The sequence below is a fragment of the Delphinus delphis genome, chromosome 12 (genome assembly GCF_949987515.2).
Source record: "Delphinus delphis chromosome 12, mDelDel1.2, whole genome shotgun sequence".
NCBI lineage: Eukaryota > Metazoa > Chordata > Mammalia > Artiodactyla > Delphinidae > Delphinus > Delphinus delphis.
Genome location: NC_082694.2, coordinates 50,883,692 through 50,903,746, shown reverse-complemented (window position 1 = coordinate 50,903,746; position 20,055 = coordinate 50,883,692). Strand labels below are relative to the sequence as shown.

At 39.4% G+C, this 20,055-nt stretch overlaps 1 protein-coding gene and 1 long non-coding RNA gene across 3 annotated transcripts in view; one reads left to right on the top strand and one right to left on the bottom strand.

The window, feature by feature from the left end:
- LOC132434921 (uncharacterized) overlaps positions 1-19,316 on the bottom strand; it is a 321,045-nt gene extending 301,729 nt beyond the window's left edge. For both annotated transcript variants that reach the window (XR_009521452.1, XR_009521453.1), the window contains exons 1-2: positions 19,134-19,316; positions 18,809-18,851 (exon numbers count right to left, since the gene is read on the bottom strand). This is a non-coding gene — a long non-coding RNA (uncharacterized lncRNA). The remainder of the gene's footprint in view (positions 1-18,808; positions 18,852-19,133) is intronic.
- Positions 19,317-19,699: 383 nt separating this feature from the next.
- FOXN2 (forkhead box N2) overlaps positions 19,700-20,055 on the top strand; it is a 55,980-nt gene continuing 55,624 nt past the window's right edge. The window contains exon 1 of the mRNA XM_060026660.1: positions 19,700-19,947. The gene's annotated coding sequence lies outside the window, so the exon portion shown is untranslated. The remainder of the gene's footprint in view (positions 19,948-20,055) is intronic.

Here is a 20,055-nt window from a genome sequence, read left to right as displayed (position 1 = left end):
CTACATATGACCCAATTTCATTCCTTTTTATGTCTGAGTAATATTCCATTGTATATATGTACCACATCTTCTTTATTCATTCGTCTGTCGATGGGCATTTAGGTTGCTTCCATGACCTGGCTATTGTAAATAGTGCTGCAATGAACATTGGGGTGCATGTGTCTCTTTGAATTATGGTTTTCTCTGGGTATATGTCCAGTAGTGGGATTGCTAGGTCATATGGTAATTCTATTTTTAGTTTTCTAGGGAACCTCCATACTGTTCTCCATAGTGGCTGTATCAATTTACATTCCCACCAACAGTGCAAGAGGGTTCCCTTTTCTCCACACCCTCTCCAGCATTTGTTGTTTGTAGATTTTCTGATGATGCACATTCTAAGTGGTGTGAGGTGATACCTCATTGTAGCTTTGATTTGCATTTCTCTAATAATTAGTGATGTTGAGCAGCTTTTCATGTGCTTCTTGGCCATCTGTATGTCCTCTTTAGAGAAATGTCTATTTAGGTCTTCTGCCCATATTTGATTGGGTTTTTTTTTGTTTGTTTTTGTTTGTTTTTCTAATTTATTTATTTATTTATGTTTGGCTGCATTGGGTCTTCGTTGCTATGCACGGGCTTTTCTCTGGTTGTGTCGAATGGGGCTACTCTTTGTTGCGGTAAATAGGCTTCTCATTGCGGTGGCTTCTCTTGTTGCGGAGCACGGGCTCTAGGCACGCAGGCTTCAGTAGTTGTGGCACGTGGGCTGAGTAGTTGTGGCTCATGGGCTCTAGAGCGCAGGCTCAGTAGTTGTGGTGCACGGGCTTAGTTGCTCCACGGCATGTGGAATATTCCTGGACCAGGGCTCAAACCCATGTCCCCTGCATTGGCAAGCAGATTCTTAACCACTGCGCCACCAGGGAAGTCCTTGGGTTGTTTGTTTTTTAAATTTTGAGCTGCATGAGCTGTTTATATATTTTGGAGATTAATCCTTTGTCCGTTGATTCATTTGCAAATATTTTTTCCCATTCTGATGGTTGTCTTTTCATCTTGTTTGTAGTTTACTTTGCTTTGCAAAAGCTTTTAAGTTTCATTAGGTCCCATTTGTTTATTTTTGTTTTTATTTCCATTACTCTAGGAGGTGGATCAAAAAAGATCTTGCTGTGATTTATGTCAAAGAGTGTTCTTCCTATGTTTTCCTCTAAGAGTTTTATGGTGTCTGGTCTTATATTTAGGTTTCTAATCAATTTTGAGTTTATTTTTGTGTATGCTGTTAGGGAGTGTTCTAATTTCATTCTTTTACATTTGCTGTCCAGTTTTCCCAGAACCACTTATTGAAGAGACTGTCTTTTTTCCATTGTACATCCTTGCCTCCTTTGTCATAGATTAGGTAACCATATGTGTGTGGGTTTATTTCTGGGCTTTCTATCCTGTTCCATTGATGTATATTTCTGTTTTTGTGCCAGTACCATATTGTCTTGATTACTGTAGCTTCGTAGTATAGTCTGAAGTCAGGGAGCATGATTCCTCCAGCTCCGCTTTTTTCCCTCAAGACTGCTTTGGCTATTCGGGGTCTTTTGTGTTTCCATACAATTTAAAAAGTTTTTTGTTCTAGCTCTGTAAAAAATGCCATTGGTAATTTGATATGGATTGCATTGAATCTGTAGATTTCTTTGGGTAGTATAGTCATTTTCACAATATTGATTCTTCCACTCCAAGGACATGGTATATCTCTCCATCTGTTGGTATCATCTTAATTTCTTTCATCAGTGTCTTATAGTTTTCTGCATACAGGTCTTTTGTCTCCCTAGGTAGGTTTATTCCTAGGTATTTTATTCTTTTTTTTGCAATGGTAACTGGGAGTGTTTCCTTAATTTCTCTTTCAGATTTTTCATCATTAGTATATAGGAATGCAAGAGATTTCTGTGCATTAATTTTGTATCCTGCAACTTTACCACATTCACTGATTAGCTCTAGTAGTTTTCTGGTGGCATCTCTAGCATTCTCTATGTATAGTATCATGTCATCTGCAAACAGTGACAGTTTTACTTCTTCTTTTCCAATTTGTACTCCTTTTATTTCTTTTTCTTCTCTGGTTGCCATGGCTAGGACTTCCAAAACTATGTTGAATAATAGTGGCGAGAGTGGACATCCTTGTCTTGTTCCTGATCCTAGAGGAAATGCTTTCAGTTTTTCACCATTGAGAATGATGTTTGTTGTGGGTTTGTTGTATATGGCCTTTATTATGTTGAAGTAGTTTCCCTCTATGCCCACTTTCCGGAGAGTTTTTATCATAAGTGGGTACTGAATTTTGTTAAAAGATTTTTCTGCATCTATGGAGATGATCATACGGTTTTTATTCTCCAGTGTGTTAATATGGTGTATCACATTGATTGATTTGCGTATATTGAAGAATTTTTGCATTCCTGGGATAAATCCCACTTGATCATGGTGTATGATCCTTTTAATGTGTTGTTGAATTTTGTTTGCTAGTATTTTGTTGAGGATTTTTGCATCTATATTAATCAGTGATATTGCTCTGTAATTTTCTTTTTTTGCAGTATCTTTGTCTGGTTTGGGTATCAGGGTGATGGTGGCCTCATAGAATGAGTTTGAGAGTGTCCTTCCTCTGTAAATTTTTGGAAGAGTTTGAGGAGGATGGGTGTTAGCTCTTCTCTAAATGTTTGCTAGAATTCACCTGTGAAGCCATCTGGTCCTGGACTTCTGTTTGTTGGAAGATTTTAAATCACAGTTTCAATTTCATTACCTGTGATTAGTCTGCTCATATTTTCGATTTCTTCCTGGTTCAGTCTTGGAAGGTTACACCTTTCTAAGAATTTGTCCATTTCTTCCAGGTTGTCCATTTTATTGGCATAGAGTTCCTTGTAGTAGTCTCTTAGGATGCTTTGTATTTCTGCCGTGTCTGTTGTAACTTCTCCTTTTTCATTTCTAATTTTATTGATTTCAATTCTCTCCCTCTTTTTCTTGATGAATCTGGCTAATGGTTTATCAATTTTGTTTATCTTCTCAATGAACCAGTTTTTAGTTTTATTGATCTTTGCTATTCTTTTCTTTATTTGTATTTCATTTATTTCTGCTCTGATCTTTATGATTTCTTTCCTTCTGCTAACTTTGGGTTTTGTTTGTTCTTCTTTCCCTAGTTCTTTTAGGTGTAAGGTTAGATTGTTTGAGATTTTTCTTGTTTCTTTAGGTAGGCTTGTATAGCTATAAACTTCCCTCTTAGAACTGCTTTTCTGTATCCCATAGGTTTTGGATCGTCGTGTTTTCATTGTCATTTGTCTCTAGGTATTTTTTGATTTCCTCTTTGATTTCTTCAGTGATCTCTTGGTTATTTAGTAACGTATTGTTTAGCCTCCATGTGTTTGTGTTTTTTACGTTTTTTTCCCTGTAATTAATTTCTAATCTCATAGCGTTGTGGTCAGAAAAGACGCTTGATATGATTTCAATTTTCTTAAATTTACTGAGCCTTGATTTGTGACCCAAGATGTGATCTTTCCTGGAGAATGTTCCATGTGCACTTGAGAAGAAAGTGTAATCTGCTGTTTCTGGATGGAATGTCCTATAAATATCAATTAAGTCTATCTGGTCTATTGTATCATTTAAAGCTTCTGTTTCCTTATTAATTTTCTGTTTGGATGATCTGCCCATTGGTGTAAGTGAGGTGTTAAAGTCCCCCACTATGATTCTGTTACTGTCGATTTCCTCTTTCAGAGCTGTTAGCAGTGGCCTTATGTATTGAGGTGCTCCTATGTTGGGTGCATATATGTTTATAATTGTTATATCTTCTTCTTGGATTGATCCCTTGATTATTATGTAGTGTCCTTCCTTGTCTCTTGTACCATTCTTTATATTAAAGTCTATTTTATCTGATATGAGTATTGCTACTCCAGTTTTCTTTTGATTTTCATTTGCATGGAATATCTTTTTCCATCCCTTCACTTTCAGTCCGTATGTGTCCCTAGGTCTGAAGTGGGTCTCTTGTAGACAGCATATATATGGGTCTTGTTTTTGTATCCATTCAGCACGCCTGTGTCTTTTGGTTGGAGCATTTAATCCATTCATGTTTAAGGTAATTATTGATATGTATGTTCCTATTACCATTTTCTTAATTGTTTTGGGTTTGTTTTTGTAGGTTCTTTTGTGTTTCCCACTTAGAGAAGTTCCTTTAGCATTTGTTGTGGAGCTGGTTTGGTGGTGCTCAATTCTCTTAGCTCTTGCTTGTCTGTAAACCTTTTGATTTCTCCATCGAATCTGAATGAGATCCTTGCTGGGTAGAGTAATCTTGGTTGTAGGTTCTTCCATTTCATCACTTTAAGTATATCATGCTACTCCCTTCTGGATTGTAGAGTTTCTGCTGAGAAATCACCTGTAAGCCTTATGGGAGTTCCCTTGTATGTTATTTGTCGTTTTTCCCTTGCTACTTTCAATAATTTTTATTTGTCTTTAATTTTTGCCAATTTGATTACTATATGTCTCGACATGTTTCTCCTTGGGTTTATCCTGTATGGGACTCTCTGCACTTCCTGGACTTGGGTGGCTATTTCTTTTCCCATGTTAGAGAAGTTTCGACTATAATCTCTTCAAATATTTTCTCTGGTCCTTTCTCTCTCTCTTCTCCTTCTGGGACCCCTGTAATGCGAATGTTGTTGCATTTAATGTTGTCCCAGAGATCTCTTAGGCTGTCTTCATTTCTTTTTTCATTCTTTTTTCTTTATTCTGTTTTGCAGCAGTGAATTCCACCATTCTGTCTTCCAGGTGACTTATCCATTCTTCTACCTCAGTTATTCTGCTATTGATTCCTTCTAGTGTAGTTTTCATTTCAGTTATTGTATTGTTCATCTCTGTTTGTTTGTTCTTTAATTCTTCTAGATCTGTGTTAAACATTTCTTGCATTTTCTCGATCTTTGCCTCCATTCTTTTTCCGAGGTCCTGGATCATCTTCATTATAATTATTGTGAATTCTTTCTCTGGAAGATTGCCTATCTCCATTTCATTTAGTTGTTTTTCTGGAGTTTTATCTTATTACTTCATCTGGTACATAGCCCTTTGCCTTTTCATCTTGTCTATCTTTCTGTGAATGTGGTTTTTGTTCAACAGCCTGCTGGATTGTAGTTCTTCTTGCTTCTGCTGTCTGCCCTCTCTGGTCTGTAATTTTAACTATAACTTTCGTCTCTGTGCTAAGTACAGTGCCTGGCACATAGTAGGAACTGAATATGCTTACTTAATGAATGAAGTAAAGGTACCCATTGGTAAACAGATCTGTAAAATACAGATGTGTTCCAAACAGGTGATATGTTCCAAAAGGGATCCTTGGATGTCTCTTCCAGCTTCATGAGCCCAAACAGAAATAAAATAAGTGATGAATTTGTTCATATGTAAAGGATTATAGAAAAGGACTCAATATGCCGTTATATTCAACCTCATTAAAAGTGTTGTTCAAACCTATATTCTTACTGAAATTTTTCTCTGCCTATTTTATCAGTAACTGCATATGTTAACATCTCCCACTAAAATTGTCATTTTTTTCTTCCTTGTCATTCTGTAATTTTTGCTTTATGTACCATGAGGTTATGTTATTAGAACAATACAAATTTAGAAATTAAAAAATCTTCCTGGCTAATTAAATCTTTACCATTATGAAGAGTCTCCCTTTATCTCTAGCACTACTTTTTGTTTTAGAGTCTACTTAATCTATTCCAGCTTTCTTTTGGTAGTATTGCATGGTTTAGTTTTTTCCATCCCTTTTCTTTTGAACTTTTTGCATTTTTATAGTTTAGATATATCCCTTGTAAACAGCATGTGGTTGGATTTTGAATTTTTGTCCAGTCTGACAGTCTGTTCTAGCTGGTTACATGTACTAGTGGCCCCAGGTTCATCACACCTCCTAATATTTATGTCCTTAAATAGTTCCCTCCCCTTGACTCTGGGATGGACCTGTAATTTGCTTTCCAGTAGAATGTGGCAGAAGTGACAATGTGCTATTTCCAAGCCTAACCCTTTTGGAAGCCCTGAGTTTGTATATAAGAAGTCTGCCTATCTCCCTGGAGAGACTACATGGAGAGGCATATGGAAAGGAAGAAGTCATGAAACTATTTGCACAAAAATCAAAGAATCCAATCAACGGTGAGAACCAATGCCCTATACATATGATCTCAGTCACGCTGGTCCAGCTAACACTCACCATTGGAGCCATGATAACTGATGTGCCAGACATGAGAGTAAAGCTATCTGGGATGCTTTAGCCCCAGCAGAAAATCACCCAGAGATAAGCCATTCCCTTTGTGTCCTATCCAAGTTCCTGACCCATAGAATCATGAAATATTGGTAAAATGGTGGTAAAGTTACTAAATTTGGGGGCAGTTTGTTGCACAGTAATAGGTAACCAAGGAAGACCTTTAAGATGGTGGAGGAGTAATATGTGGAGATCACCTTCCTCCCCACAAATACATCAGAAAAACATCTACATGTGGAACAACTCCTACAAAACACCTATTGAATGCTGGCAGAGGACCTGAGACTTCCCAAAAGGCAAGAAACTCCCCATGTACCTGGGTAGGGCAAAAGAAAAAACAGAGACAAAAGAATAGGGATGGGACCTGAACCTCTGGGAGGGAGCTGTGAAGGAGGAAAAGTTTCCACACACTAGGAAGCCCCTTAACTTGCGGAGATGAGGGGTGGCGGCGGGGAAGCTTCGGAGCCATGGAGGAGAGCACAGCAATAGAGGTGCAGAGGGCAAAGCAGAGAGATTCCTGCACAGAGGATCAGTGCCAACCAGCACTCACCAGACTGAGAGGCTTGTCTGCTCACCCGCCTGGATGGGTGGTGGCTGGGAGCTGAGGCTCTGGCTTCGGAGGTCAGATCCCAGGGAGAGGACTGGTGTTGGCTGCGTCAACACAGCCTGAAGGGGGCTGTTGCACCACAGCTAGCCAGGAGGGAGTCCGGGAAAAAGTCTGGACCTGCCTAAGAGGCAAGAGACAATTGTTTCGGGATACACAAGGAGAACAGATTCAGAGCATCACCTAAACGAGCTCCAGAGACAGGCATGAGCCACAGCTATCAGCATGGACCCCAGAGACGGGCATGAAACGCTAAGGCTGCTGGTGCAGCCACCAAGAAGCCTGTGTGCAAGCACAGGTCACTCTCCACACCTCCACTCCCAGGAGCCCGTGTAGCCCACCACTGCCAGGGTCCTATTATCCAGGGACAACTTCCCTGGGAGAACACAAGGCGCGCCTCAGACTGTTGCAATGTCATGTCTGCCTCTGCTGCCGCAGGCTCACCCCGCATTCTGTATCCTTCCCTTCCCCCAGATTGAGTGAGCCAGAGCCCCCTAATCAGCTGTTCCTTTAACCGTGTCCTGTCTGAGCGAAGAACAGACACCCTCAGGAGACCTACACGCAGAGGCGGGGCCAAGTCCAAAGTTGAACCCCAGGAGCTGTGCGAACAAAGAAGAGAAAGGGAAATGTCTCCCAGCAGCCTCAGGAGCAGCAGATTAAATCCCCACAATCAACTTGATGTACCCTGCATCTCTGGAATACCTGAATAGACAATGAATCATCCCAAAATTGAGGTGGTGGACTTTGGGAGCAGCTGTAGACGTGGGGTTTGCTTTCTGCAACTAATTTGTGTTTGGTTTTATGTTTATCTTACTTTAGTATTTAGAGTTTACTATCATTGGTAGATTTGTTTATTGATTTGGTTGCTCTCTTTTTTTCTTTATGTATAGATATATGTATATTTTCCTTTTTCTCTTTTTGTGAGTGTGTATGTGTATGCTTCTTTGTGTGATTTTGTCTGTATAGCTTTGCTTTTACCATTTCTCCTAGGGTTCTGTCTGTCCGTTTTTTTTTTTTGTTTGTTTTAGTATAGTTTTAGTGCTGTTTATCATTGGTGGATTTCTTTTTTGGTTTGGTTACTCTCTTCTTTTTTTCTTCCTTGTTTTCTTTTTATTACTTAAAATTTTTTTTTTAATTTTTTAAATAACTTTAATTTATTTTATTTTTTTCTTTCTCTCTTTCTTTTTTTCTCCCTTTTCTTCTGAGCCATGTGGCTGACAGGGTCTTGGTGCTCCAGCTGGGTGTCAGGCCTGTGCCTCTGAGGTGGGAGAGTCGAGTTCAGGACACTGGTCCACCAAAGACCTCAAATGGCAAAAGCTCTCCCAGGGATCTCCATCTCAATGCTACGACCCAGCTTCACTCAACGACCAGCAAGCTACTGTGCTGGACACCCTATGCCAAACAACTAGCAAGACAGGAACACACCACCACCCATTAGCAGACAGTCTGCCTAAAATCATAATAAGGTCACAGATACCCCAAAACACACCACCAGATGCAGTCTTGCCCACCAGAAAGACAAGATCCAGCCTCATCCCCCAGAACACAGGCACCAGTCCCCTCCACCAGGAAGCCTACACAGCCCACTGAACCAACGTTAGCCACTGGGGCAGAGAGAAAAAACAATGGGAACTACGAACCTGCAGCCTGTGAAAAGGAGACCCCAAACACAGTAAATTAAGCAAAATGAGAAGACAGAGAAGCACACAGCAGATGAAGGACCAAGGTAGAAACCCAGCAGACCAAACAAGTGAAGAGGAAATAGGCAGTCTACCTGAAAGAGAATTCAGAGTAATGATAGTAAAAATGATCCAAAATCTTAGAAACAGAATGAAGAAAATACAGGAAACATTTAACCAGGACCTAGAAGAACTAAAGAGCAAATAAACAATGATGAACAACACAATAAATGAAATTAAGAATTCTCTAGAAGGAATCAATAGCAGAATAACTGAGGCAGAAGAATGGCCTGGAAGATAACATAGTGGAAATAACTACTGCAGAGCAGAATAAAGAAAAAAGAATGAAAATAATTGAGGACAGTCTCAGAGACCTCTGGGACAACATTAAATGCACCAACATTTGAATTATAGGGGTCCCAGATGAAGAGAAAAAGAAAGGGACTGAGAAAATATTTGAAGAGATTATAGTTGAAAACTTCCCTAATATGGGAAAGGAAATAGTCAGTCAAGTCCAGGAAGCGCAGAGAGTCCCATACAGGATAAATCCAAGGAGAAACACTCCAAGACACGTATTAATCAAACTACCAAAAATTAAATACAAAGAAAAAATATCAAAAGCAGCAAGGGAAAAACAACAAATAACATACAAGGGAATCCCCATAAGGTTAACAGCTGATATTCAGCAGAAAGTCTGCAAGCCAGAAAGGTGTGGCAGGACATACTTAAAGTGATGAAAGGGAAAAACCTACAGCCAAGATTACTCTACTCAGCAAGGACCTCATTCAGATTCGACAGAGATATTAAAACCTTCAGAGACAAGCAAAAGCTAAGAGAATTCAGCACCACCAAACCAGCTTTACAACAAATGCTAAAGGAACTTCTTTAGGCAGGAAACACAAAAAAAGGAAAAGACTTACAATAACAAACCCAAAACAATTAAGAAAATGGTTATACGAATATACGTATCAATAACTATCTTAAATGTAAATGGATTAAATGTTCCAACTAAAAGACATAGACTGGCTGAATGGATACAAAAACAAGACCCATATATATGCTATCTACAAGAGACCCACTTCAGACCTAGGGACACATACAGATTGAAAGTGAGGGGATGGAAAAAATATTCCATGCAAATGGAAATCAAAAGAAAGCTGGAGTAGCAATTCTCATATCAGACAAAATGACTTTAAAATAAAGGCTATTATAAGACACAAAGAGGGACACTACATGATGAGCAAGGGATCAATCCAAGAAGAAGATATAACAATTATAAATATTTATGCACCCAACATTGGAGCACCTCAATACATAAGGCAAATGCTAACAGCCATAAAAGGGGAAATCGACAGTAACACAATCATAGTAGGGGACTTTAACACCCCACTTTCACCAGTGGACAGATCATCCAAAATGAAAATAAATAAGGAAACACAAGCTTTAAATGATACATTAAACAAGATGGACTTAATTCATCTTTATAGGACATTCCATCCAAAAACCACAGAATACACTTTCTTTTCAAGTGCTCATGGAACATTTTCCAGGATAGATCATATCTTGGGTCACAAATCAAGCTTTGGTAAATTTACAATAATTGAGATTGTATCATGTATGTTTTCCGACCACAACGCTATGAGACTAGATATCAATACAGGAAAAAATCTGTAAAAAACACAGACACATGGAGGCTAAACAATACATTACTAAATAACCAAGAGATCACTGAAGAAATCAAAGAGGAAATCAAAAATTACCTAGAAATAAATGACAATGAAAACACGATGACCCAAAACCTATGGGATGCAGCAAAAGCCGTTCTAAGAGGGAAGTTTATAGCAATACATCCTACCTCAAGAAAAAAGAAACATTTCAAATAAACAACCTAACCTTACACCTACAGCAATTTGAGAAAGGAGAACAAAAAAACCCCAAAGTTAGAGGAAGGAAAGAAATCATAAAGATCAAGTCAGAAATAAGGGAAAAAGAAGGAAACAATGGCAAAGATCAATAAAACTAAAAGCTGGTTCTTTGAGAAGATAAACAAAATTGATAAACCATTAGCCAAACTCATCAAGAAAAAAACTGAGAAGACTCTAATCAATAGAATTAGAAATGAAAAAGAAGTAACAACTGACACTGAAGAAATACAAAGGATCTTGAGAGATTACTACAAGCAACTATATGCCAATAAAATAGACAACCTGGAAGAAATGGACAAATTCTTAGAAAAGCAGAAGCTTCCAAGACTGAACCAGGAAGAAATAGAAAATATAATCAGACCAATCACAAGAACTGAAATTGAGACTGTGATTAAAAATCTTCCAACAAACAAAAGCCCAGGACCAGATGGCTTTCACAGGTGAATTCTATCAAACATTTAGAAAAGAGCTAACACCTATCCTTCTCAAAATCTTCCAAAATATAGCAGAGGGAGGAACACTCACAAACTCAGTCTATGAGGCCACCATCACCCTGATACCAAACTCAGTCTATGAGGCCAGACAAAGATGTCACAAAGAAAACTACAGGCCAATATCACTGATGAAAATGGATGCAAAAATCCTCAACAAAATACTAGCAAACAGAATCCAACAGCACATTAAAAGGATCATACACCATGATCAAGTGGGGTTTATTCCAGGAATGCAAGGATTCTTCAATATACACAAATCAATATACACACAATATACACAAATGCAAGGATTCTTCAATATACACAAATATACACAAATCAATGTGATAAACCATATTAACAAACTGAAGGAGAAAAACCATATGATCATCTCAATAGATGCAGAAAAAGCTTTCGACAAAATTCAACACCCATTTATGATAAAAACCATTCAGAAAGTAGGCATAGATAGAACTTACCTCAAAATAATAAAGCCCATATATGACAAACCCACAGCCAACATCATTCTCAATGGTGAAAAACTGAAACTATTTCCTCTAAGATCAGGAATAAGACAAGTTAGTCCACTCTCACCACTATTATTCAACATAGTTTTGGAAGTTTTAGCCACAGCAATCAGAGAAGAAAAAGAAATAAAAGGAATGCACATAGGAAAAGAAGAAGAAAGCTGTCACTGTTTGCAGATGACATGATACTATACATAGAAATTCCTAAAGATGCCACCAGAAAACTACTAGAGCTAATCAATGAATTTGGTAAAGTAGCAGGATACAAAATTAATGCACAGAAATCTCTTGCCTTCCTACACACTAATGATGAAAAACCTGAAAGAGAAATTAAGGAAACACTCCCATTTACCATTGCAACAAAAAGAATAAAATACCTAGTAATAAACCTACCTAAGGAGACATGCAGAAAACTATAAGACACTGATGAAAGAAATTAAAGATGATACAAACAGATGGATAGATATACCACGTTCTTGGAGTGGAAGAATCAACATTGTGAAAATGAATATACTACTCAAAGCAATCTACAGATTCAATGCAATCCCTATCAAACTACCAATGGCATTTTCCACAGGAGTAGAACAAAAAATTTCACAATTTGTATGGAAACACAAAAGACCCCAAAGAGCCAAAGCAATCTTGAGAAAGAAGTACGTAGCTGGAGGAAACAGGCTCCCTGACTTCAGACTATACTACAAAGCTACAGTAATCAAGACAGTATGGTATTGGCACAAAAACAGAAATATAGATCAATGGAACAGGATAGAAAGCCCAGAGATAAACCCACACACATATGGTCACCTTATTTTTGATAAAGGAGGCAACAGTATACAATGGAAAAAAGACAGCCTCTTCAATAAGTGGTGCTGGGAAAACTGGACAGCTACATGTAAAAGAATGAAATTAGAACACTCCCTAACAGCATACACAAAAATAAACTCAAAATGGATCAAAGGCCTAAATGTAAGGCCAGACACTATAAAACTCTTAGAGGAAAACATAGGCAGAACACTCTATGACATAAATCACAGCAAGATCCTTTTTGACCCACCTCCTAGAATAATGGAAATAAAAACAAAAATAAACAAATGGGACCTAATGAAACTTAAAAGCTTTTGCACAGCAAAGGAAAACATAAAGAAGACAAAAAGACAACCCTCAGAATGGGAGAGAATATTTGCAAATGAAGCAACTGACAAAGGATTAATCTCCAAAATTTACATGCAGCTCAATATCAAAAAAAAAACAACTCAATCCAAAAATGGGCAGAAGACCTAAATAGCCATTTCTCCAAGAAGATATACAGATTGCCAACAAACACATAAAAGGATGCTCAACATCACTAATCATTAGAGAAATGCAAATCAAAACTACAATGAGGTATCACCTTACACCAGTCAGAATGGCCATCATGAAAAACTCTACAAACAATTAATGTTGGAGAGGGTGTGGAGAAAAGGGAACCCTCTTGCACTGTTGATGGGAATGTAAAGTGATATAGCCACTATGGAGAACAGTATGGAGTTTCCTTATAAACCTAAAAATAGAAGTACCATATGACCCAACAATCCCACTACTGGGCATATACCCTGAGAAAACCATAATTCAAAAAGAGTCATGTACCACAATGTTCATTGCAGCACTATTTACAATAGCCAGGACATGGAAGCAACCTAAGTGTCCATTGACAGATGAATGGATAAAGAAGATGTGGCACATATATACAATAGAATATTACTCAGCCATAAAAAGAAACAAAATTGAGTTATTTGCGGTGAGGTAGATGGATAGAGTCTGCCCTGCAGGGTGAAGTAAGTCAGAAAGACAAAAACAAATACCGTATGCTAACACATATATAGAGTCTAAAAAAAAAAAAAAGGTTCTGAAGAACCTAGGGGCAGGACAGGAATAAAGATGCAGACATAGAGAGTGGACTTGAGGACATGGGGTGGGGGAAGGGTAAACTGGGACGAAGTGAGAGAGTGGCATGGATATATATACACTACCAAATGTAAAATAGATAGCTAGTGGGAAGCAGCCACATAGCACAGGGAGATCAGCTCGCTGCTTTGTGACCACCTAGAGGGGTGGGATAGGGAGGGTGGGAGGGAGACCAAGAGGGTGGAGATATGGGTATATATGTAGATGTATAGCTGATTCACTTTGTTATAAAGCAGAAACTAACACACCACTGTGAAGCAATTATACTGCAATAAAGATGTTAAAAAAGAAAATAGGCAACCAAAAAAATCTTTTTCATTAAATTAACATCTGTTTTCACTTAATGTAATTAGCAATATATTTGGATTTAAATCTACCATCTTATTAAGTACTTCCTATTTGTCTTGCCTGTTGTATACTGTTAGTTTTGTCCTATCTTAGATTGATTACCTTTTATTACTCCATTACTTCTCTCCTTTTAGATTGGAAATTGTATGATGTGATGGTTAATTTTATATGTCATTTGGCTGTGCTACAGTGCCCAAATATTTAGTCAAACATTATTCTAGATGTTTCTGTGAAAATGTTTATTGGATGAGATCAACATTAAAATTAGTGTACTTTGAGTAAAGCAGATTACCCTCCATTACATGGGTGAGCTTCATCCATTTAGTTGAAGGCCTTAATAAAACAAAGACTGATCTCCCCCGAGCAAGAAGGAATTCTGCCAGCCAACTGATTTTGGACTCAAACTGCAATTCTTCCTTGGGCTTCCAGCTTGTCAGACTACCCTGTAGATTTTGGACTTCCAAGCCCCTCCATAATCACTTGAGCCAATTCCTTAAAATAAGTGTCTTTCTCTCTATCTCTCTCTCTCGCTCTAGCTCTTTCTGTCACTCTACACACACACACACACACACACACACACACACACACACACACACATACACACACATGCTGTTAGTTCTTTTTCTCTGGTGAACCTTGACTAATACACATAGTCTTATATCATTCCTTTAGTGATTTTTGTAGAGATTACAAAATGTATTCTTGACTTAGAGTCTATTATTAATTGTAACTTTTTCCATTTTCCTAGACAATGCAGATTTTAGAACACTGGATTCCTTTTCCCCTCTCCTGACATATATACAGTTGTGTATTTTTAAATACAGAAGGCATTACTACTATTGACTTAAATAGTTAATATCAATATTCATGTAGAATTATCCACATATTTATTATTTTGATTGATCTTTATTTCCTGTCTTTTTTTAAAATAAATTTATTTATTTATTTATTTATGGCTGTGTTGGGTCTTCATTGCTGCGTGTGGGCTTTCTCTAGCTGCAGAGAGCATGGCCTTCTTATTGCGGTGGCTTCTCTTGTTGCGGAGCATGGGCTCTAGGCATGCGGGCTTCAGTAGCTGTGGCATGCAGGCTCAGCAGTTGTAGCTCGTGGGCTCTAGAGTGCAGGCTCAGTAGTTGTGGCTCACGGGCTCTTGAGCACAGGCTCAGTAGTTGTGGTGCATGGGCTTAGTTACTCCACGACATGCGGGATCTTCCCAGACTAGGGCTCGAATCTGTGTCCCCTGCATTGGCAGGCAGATTCTTAACCACTGCACAACCAGGGAAGCCCTCCTCATGTATCTCTGATTTAACAATTAGGATAATTTCCTTCTGCTTAAAGAATGCCACTATCAATCTGCTGGTGACAAATACTCTATTTTGAAAATTTTACCTTCATTTTTAAAATATTTTAGAAATATTTAGTCCTTTGAAGTTATCATTCTATCATTTTCTGGCTTAAGATAGTTCTGTTATAAAGTAAGTTGTGGGACTTCCCTGGTGGTCCAGTGGTTAAGACTCCACACTCCCAAAGCAGGGGGCTCAAGTTCAATCTCTGGTCAGGGAACTAGAGCCCGCATGCTGCAACTAAAAGATCCTGCATGCCGCAACAAAGATCCTGCATGCCGCACCAAAGATCCTGCATGCTGCAATGAGTATCCCACAACTAAGACTCAGCACAACCAAATAAATAAATAAATAAATATTTTTAAAAAAATTAGTTGTCAGTCTAATTTTTATTTCTTTAAAGATCAATTCTTATTTTCTCTAGCTGCTCTTAAGATTTTTCTTTGTCTTTGGATTTTAGCAGTTTTTTCATAATGTGTTTATGTGTCAATTGTGTTGATTGAAAAATTTTTTTTATCCTGCTAGGGATTCATTCATTCAAATATTATTTCTGCCCAATACTGTCTTTTCTTTCCTTCTGGAATTCCATTCACGTGCATATTAAACTTTATCACTGTATCTTCTACATACTTTCCCTGTGTTCTGTATTTTCCATCCTTTTTATTCTTTGTGCTTCATTCTATTTTTTTCTGACTTATCTTCTAGTTCCCTAACTTTATATCTGTGTCTAATATGTTATTATACCCCTCACTGAGTTATTTTCAGTTAGTGAACTTTTTGGTTCTAAAATTTTCATCTGATTCTTTTTTCAAGTTTCTAGTTATCTGCCTAAATTATTAATCTTGTGTTTTATTTATTTATATATAGTAAGCATTGTTATTTTAAAATCTGTTTGATAATTTCACTCTCTGAACTCCTTTTGGGTCTGTTTTTGTTCTCTGTTGTTTCTGCTGATTTTTTTTCCTTGTATGACTTACTTTTACTTGTACACTAGACTTTGTATTTGCAAAATTATTAGTAGAAATGACTTCAGGCCTAGCATGATATTACTTTACTCCAGGAAGGATTTTAGTTTGCCTCCACCAAAGTCTTGTGGGTATTAGCTCAAGGAATTATCCTAATCCACTCTCAGGGTTGAGATGTTTTGAAAATGAGATGTCACCCATTTACTTCTAGGATGTAGCCATTTGGATTCCTAGTACAAAGCAAGGGAGTTTCAACAGAGCTCTCCTCCTGCCTCCTTAGCACACCCTGAATTCCAATCATTGTCCCTCATCCCTGCTCATCCTCCCAGCAACCTTCTATGGAATGGATAAATGGATGTCCCTGGGCCTCCATCATTCCTCAGATCCATGGCCTGGTAATTCCTATCTTATTAACTCTCTGATGCCTTTGAATTGATTTTTTAATATTTTGTTGAGTTTTTCTAGTCTCCTCAATAGGAGGATTGGTCCAAATTAATCCCAATACCAGGGCTTATACAAATGTAGCTATGATTAAACATAGGTAGTTGTTTTTAAGAAGGACTTTGAAAACAATCCTTAAAGGAAAAAAGAATTAACTTTCATTCACAATCTTTTGAGTCCAAGTGGCATCTCAGTATTTAGGAATGTTGCATCCGAGTTCTGATATCATGTGAGGAAAGTTACTTCTTTTATTGACAAATACTATTGAACATCATCTTTGTTCTGAAAGCTATTCTAAGAAATTACATTATAAGGATGAAAAAGACATGATCACTGACCTCAAGGGGCTTGAAGTCTAGATTCCGTGTTGGTAAACTGGTTACTTTTGGACGCATCAATTCATGATCAAACAGTCTTTTGTTAAATACACATGATACAATGATAAATACATTTAAAATTTAAACATGTATATTTGAGTTCCTATCACTTTTCAACCTAAACATGAGGGCATTTTAAACAATATATTTTCTAATGCATTTGTCTTCTAGTAAAGTTTACTAATGAGTACGTTCTTTTAAAGTATTTTGGAGAAAGAAGAATACAAGCTTTGGGACTTCCCTGGTGGTGCAGTGGTTAAGAATCCACCTGCCAATGCAGGGCACACAGGTTCCAGCCCTGGTCCGGGAAGATCCCACATGATGTGGAGCGACTAAGCCCGTGTGCCACAACTACTGAGCCTGTGCTCTAGAGCCCGCGAGCCACAACTACTGAGCCTTCATGCCTCAACTATTGAAGCCCACATGCCTAGAGCCCGTGCTTGGCAAAAAGAGAAGCCACCGCAATGAGAAGCCCACACACCACAACGAAGAGTAGCCCTCACTCGCCACACCTAGAGAAAGCCCGTGCGCAGCAACAAAGACCCAACGCAGCCAAAAACAAATAATAAATAAATTTATTTAAAAAAAAAAAAAAGAATACAAGCTTTGCAGGAGATCTTAAACGCCAGGATCCTTTTTTTCCTAAAGAGTTAGGCTCTGGTTTCCTAGACTTTTTACTCTTGTAAACTCCTGGGAAAAAGCTACTCACTCTGAAACATTATTATTTTTAATCAGAGCTTTTCCTTGGTAGATATTCAAAGCCCTCTAAAATAGCCTCTAAGTATAAAAGTGTCCCTGGACTCTGAACTGTGTGACAGATTTCCTAAGAGACCTGAGCCGTACCCGCAGAGATTATTTAAATGTGCCAGCCTCTCTGGGGTGAATCAGTCAGTAGAGAGGACCAGCAGAGAAAGCTTAGTGGATGCGGATGCAGTAGGTTCATTATTTGACCATGGACAAGTTACATCACTTTTCTGGATTTGTTTTCCCATCCATGATAGATTGGGCTCCTAGATGATATATCTCTAAAGTATATATAACTTCCAGTTCTCAAATTCTGCAATTCTTCTGGAATTGAGGAGGATTGTTTTGTCACCTGAGTTTAAAATAGATTAGAAGGAAAAACAGAAACTAAAGTTCCATATATCAAGTAAGACACTAGTGCAATAATCTATAAGGAGATGAAGACCTATGTTAGTGGCCACCATGACAATGACCAGCAGAGATAAAACAAGACTGAGGTCTGAGGAGACTGTCGCTCTCCAGAAGCCACCTTCTCTCAAACTTTCTTCCTTCTTACCTCTTCTCCCTTTCTGCTACACTGTTCCTCTAGAAACTTCCTTGACTTTGTCCACATGAGGGGGTAACAGTGATTGAGCTTAAGGGAGAAAGTGAAGCAACTCTTGCTTCAAATGAAGCAACTGTTGCTTCAACTGAAGCACATTGTACATTTGCCTTGTGGTCTCTTACTCTGAATGCAGCTACGAGGCCCTCCAGGACAGTGTAATGAAAAACAAATGGAACTAGTAGATGACTGGACAAATCGTATAAACAGTGTTTTCATCTGTGGAATGAGGGGATGAAACTTCCATTTTTGTTATTATATATTGTGATTCCTATAATTCTTCTGTATCTCTGTCACCCCCACAGCTTGACTTGTTTAGTTGTCAGTAGGCAGCTTGTTTCATATTCTGCCCACTTTATACTTAGAGACTGGCACATATACAGTTAACATTCATTTTTCAGGAAGGAAATGAACTTCTGTTAGTACCTACTATGCCTCAGTCACCGTCCAGGTCTCTTTCATATACCCTTTCAAAAAAAAATCCATTCAACACATTTGTGAGATAGGTATCACTACTCTAGTTTTTGAAGATGTAGATATAGGAATTCAGAGATTTAATTATCAGGATCAAAATGATAGCAGTAAAATGGAGGCTTAGTTTTGTCACTTACCCTCTATTTGACACGTTATTTTTCTATGCCTCAGTTTCCTTATCTGTAAAGTTGGAATTAGTAACAGTTAGGATAGGGTTGGCAGATTTAGCAAAAAAAAAAAAACAAACAAAATAAACTAGGAAGTATTTCCCAAATGGTACATTCTTATGCTGAAATTCAGATTTAGCTGGGCACACCTGTATTTTATCTGGCAATGCTATTTTAGCACTATGGTTATGACAATGCATGTAAAGAATTTAGCCCAACCCGTATCACTTAGTGAGCGCCCAGTAAATGCTTATTAAATTTTGGATCTGATTCCTGTCTTTTTTTTTTTTTTTACCTCAGACACGTTGAGCTTAGTTTCCACACAAAATTTCAGTCAAGCGAGGGTGATACTACTTTAAGTTTCTATTAGTTCTTTATCCTTCCTAAAGCTCTTTCAAAGCTTGGCCAATGCCGGAAAGCTCCTGAGGAAACCCACAGAAGCTCGCACTTTTGAGGGCCGTCGCTGCAGTCCCAGCACAGCCTCCGCAGACGGACCAGCCGGGCGGCCACCCGTCGCTCCGCCCAGCCGCGACCCGCCTCCGCCCCATCTCGGCCACTCAGCGGCCGCGCCGCGCCCCGCCGCATTCCTATAGGTCCTTCGCGGGGCAAGCGAGGCCTTTCCATTTTCCCGCCTTCCCCAGCCCCTCCTCAGCCCGAAACCCGACTGGCCCACAACGTCTCCGCCCTGCTCTCCGTGCGAGCCCCGCCCTTCCGGACACCGCATCCCCCTTCCTCCCACACCCGCCGCCTGGGCAGCCTGCCGGGTCCCAGTCCTGGCCCCCCGGTAGGAGGTGGGAGGGGACAGGGAGGGACGGGAGGAGCCCCCCTCCCAAGGGGTCGCTGGAGGCGGGGACCGGAGGGAGGGGCGGGGCTCATCTCCTTGGCGCCGCGTTGCCATGGCAGCGGGGGAGGGCGGAGGGAGGGGAGGAAGAGAGCCGGAGGGGGATGTGGTACTGCCGCGGCCGCCACCGCAGCTGCCGCTGCCTGCTCGTTGCCGCGTCTTCCCGGAGGCGGCTACTGGAAGCCGCCGGGAGCAGCTGCGGTGCTCTGCCATATTGTGTCTTCCCCTGCTCGTTCCTCACCCCTCCGCTGCGGCGGCCGAGCTGACGGTGAGTCCCGGGAGGAGCGGCGCCCTCCTCAGCAGGCGCCGCTCGGCGTCCGCGCTCCGGGCAGAGAGTGCGGCGGCCGCCGGGCGTGGGGCGCGGAGGCGGCTGTCC